The 3894-nt window shown below is 35.7% G+C and overlaps 1 pseudogene; it reads left to right on the top strand.

The window, feature by feature from the left end:
• The first annotated feature begins 884 nt into the window (after positions 1–884).
• LOC116597102 lies at positions 885–1670 on the top strand (annotated as a pseudogene).
• Positions 1671–3894: the final 2224 nt, after the last annotated feature.

Raw genomic sequence — 3894 nt, 5'->3', positions numbered from 1 at the left:
ACAATGGATGTGGTCATCAGAAGAATCAACTGCTTCCACATGTCTCCTCTCCATAGTACCTGTTTTATACTACAATATAAAAATCAGATCATGTGCATTTTCATATTGAGATTTTTGGTTAAATAAACTTTTATAATAGCCAAAAAAAAAAAAAGAAAGAAGAAAGAAAAAAAATTGAATGTTAGTCCCCAAGCTTTCCTACATGTCTATTTTGTCCTTACCAGTTTTTCCAGGCTAATGAGGTCTTCACTTTCACTTTGACCTTATCATGCTCATACTGTACTTCACTTTTTGCCAGGTAAGAAATCTCAGTCTGCTGTTACCAGTCATCTTACTACTTTGGAAAAAATCTCCATTTTGCCTGGTTTTATGTGTATTAAACTGTTTACCAATTTCTCAGATATGGAGAGTTAACTAATATTCTTAAAAGGGAAATTAAGTGATATGATCAGGAAAATATTAAAGACATTGAAGCTGAAAAATACATCACTGACTAATAATTTTCACCAAATACATTATTTTAAAATATAAGCAGTTCTATAGTTAAATGGTAAATGCCAAGAGTCTAGTGGTTCAAATGCCCTTCAGACTGGAGAGATAAGCAACATGTATAGTAGGAAAAGCCCTAAAGTCTAGGCAAAGGGTTTTCATCTTTTTGTGAAAGCACTGGAGAGTCAGGAAGTCATTTTTTTTTTTTTTAAATACCAGCGAAACATTGGAGTCAAAAAATTCATTGATTCACTAACTCATTCCCTTTTCTATCATCTAGCTGCTCCTCCTCATGGGGGGCCTCTTTTCCATTATGGATAGTATTGAAGGAAGCTACTGCCTGTGTCATGCAATAGAAGCAATGCATGCGGAGAGATTCCTTTTGTCTTGACCAAATGGACCCACCAAACTGGGGTTTTGATTGTCAGTATAGCAGCATAAAGATTTGGGGGTGTTTAGGATTCACAGCCACTGTATTACTAATGTTGGTGACTGCTGGTTAGTACAATAGCCATGATGAAATATACAGGTTAGAATACTAACATTCTAGCTACTAGAAATGCATCCAGGAAGAAAAAACATCCTGAATGAATTCCCAAAGGATGTGTGGATGGCCACTTGTCAGATGTTGCTGTATCAGCCCAAGGACTGAGCAATGATGATCAGGCACAGAGATAGATTTAGCTAACATAACCTGGGATCTACTCCTTTTGCAGCTAATAGACAGAGGAGATGACTATGTGTGGTAAATATGCAGAAAGTTTTTAATCTTATTCTTGGTACACTAGTTCAGAGGAGGCTAGAAGTTCAAGTAGTTGATCTAACATGTCTAGAGTACAGTACCTCTGGCTTCTTTAGGAGTCTGTCTGGTATGGTTGAATTTTGCCTGAGTATCCAGTCTGTATGGATACTCAGGCTGCTGAGAAATAGTCTTTGCAGAGCCTGATGGAAGTCCTACCACATTTTTTAGTAGAAATTCCTGGAGTGGACAAACGTTGGCTGAGTTGGAATCTAGTTCTGGAATCTTTACTGTAACCCTCATCAACAGGCATTTGATTTACTGCTTTTGGAATATCATCCTGGAATTCTTAGATACCAGTATCTCTATTGAGGGATGTACTATGACCATGTCTGTCTCATGTATCCCAAATCACTCTGGGAGGATGGATATCTCCCCTTAGCCATAGATGGGAAAATGTTGAATAGGTGAGTTACTTTGCCACCAATAGACCAAGCAGGAAGGCTGTGCCTTCTAGATCTGGACCGTAGCTCAGAAGGCTTGGGGTCTAAGTGGCACTTTCACCACTTCCATTCCATTTGTAGCAGGGGACAGGGGAATATATGTGCCAATGTCATGAATATCCATTTCCATACCTTTAAAAAAAAGTATATATAACACTGTCTGCAAGAACAGAATTACTTTGGCTCACACCTATTATCCTATCCAACTTTTTTTGAGTCTCCTTGTCTTATTCTGTTATTTATTTAAAACTTATACTCAATTATTTGTTGGTTAAGCAAGACAGATTCATGCAACTAATAACTCTGAGCAATTAAATGGTTTTGAGCAGGGAACTGACCAAATTTTCATGTAAGAAGTTTTGTGCTTAGGGACCAATTTGAATAGACTGAGACTGAGTCAGGTTTAGGACATCAGCATATAGTTAGTGGTATTTAGGAAGGAGGGAAAGATTAATTTTCGTGTGTTAATATACTGATGGTTCCATAAATAAACTTGGTTGGATTTTGAACTATGAAATGTTCTTAATGGTCAGTTATAACCATATCTGTTCCGAGAGAGGTGAGAGACATGGTAAAATTGTTGCACATTTAGGCACTTGCTTAAAAATTTTTTGCATCCTTATTGGTTCACTAGCTTAATAAAGAACCCACATATTATTGCTATATGGTTTGTGAAGGCATAGCCTAAAATGTATGGTAAAATTGTAAGGACATCTCTATAATTTTAGGGGCTTAGGTTTAGGTTTCCTTTTAAAATAGAGTTCTGTGTGTGTATGTGTGGGTGTATGATGTGCATGTGTATGTGTGTGTGTGTGTGTGTGTGTGAATATTCCCTAATATCATGCTGTGGATATAGAAGAATATGAAGGGAAAATACCTTGTAAGAACCTAAGAATAGTGACATGTAAAGGATTCATTCTTAAGCAAGATGAAACCATGAAGTCTAGAAATTTCCCTAGCAAAAATATCATTACATAATGCTCTTCATGGCTATAGTGGAAATATCTTTGTATACTGAAGAAAAAGCATTTTTCATGCTTTCAGCATATATGCTGACTGTATGGGATGTTTCTATAAACCAGAGTCTTAATTAACTTTTTTTTTGGTGACACAAAAGGAATGATAGGCAATCATGAGACCCTCTTCTATGAACATATTCAGGCTTATTACATTTCATAACTGGCTATAACTTTTCCTCAAGAAAAGCCTATCTAATATTATTATGAATAAAACTTATTTTGTTAGTTAATTTTTTATAAAAATCGTATATTCATCTATTATTCAAATGAAATAAAATATTTAACAATAAAAGATAGCTGTCCTTTTCCCAGACCTCCATGTTCCCAACCTCTGTGTCTAAATTCAACTTCATTCAGATACCTGTTACTGGTTTATTCCTTTTTACTGCCTCTGCAATAATTCCGGTATTAATTTAGTAGGATTATATGACAAAATCCTATATCTTGATCCTAATTCTCTCATTTTTAACTGGATTATCAAAAATGTCATCATATTAACTGTTAGCAATTAATGGTTTGTAATTCATCTGAAACCTGCTAATACACCAGCATATTCTGAGTCCAAATTTAAAAAATGGCAACCTGCAAAATTGAGTGACACCCTCCCCCATTTTGGGGTAGCTGACATTATTAGAATAAATCCACTCTATCATATAACCAGATATCTCAAATGAACTCATACACTCTTGATCCCCCATACACTATGCACTGTCTTACTTCCCACCCTTCACTTATGATTTTTCTTCTCCCTTGGGCATACACACCTTTATTTCATTAACCAGTCTGTCCTTTCAAGACCTAAGTGAGGTCCATCTATTCCATGGGAGATCATTTGACTATACAAATACATTATTAACTTTCTTTTTTACTACATTTCTTTTTTAGTATTTGTGTTAATGAAGTTACATATTTATCACCAAAGTTACATTTGGGTATCTGATATTTAATATACACTATATTCACAGTGTCTCTCTTATCCTTTACACCTGCCAACAATCTGTGAAGTCAGATTAGTGATCTGTTGCATAAATTCAACGTATAGGGAACTGAGGCAATGAAGGAATTTTAAAGCCTTCTCTGGGTCCCATAGTTCTGTGATTATAGGGCTGTGAGTTGTATGCAGCTTTGCCTGAACTCAAAATGC

The sequence above is a fragment of the Mustela erminea genome, chromosome 8 (genome assembly GCF_009829155.1).
Source record: "Mustela erminea isolate mMusErm1 chromosome 8, mMusErm1.Pri, whole genome shotgun sequence".
Classification (NCBI taxonomy): Eukaryota; Metazoa; Chordata; class Mammalia; order Carnivora; family Mustelidae; genus Mustela; species Mustela erminea.
Note: the sequence above shows the minus strand (reverse complement) of the source record. Positions and strands in the feature narration are given on the sequence as shown.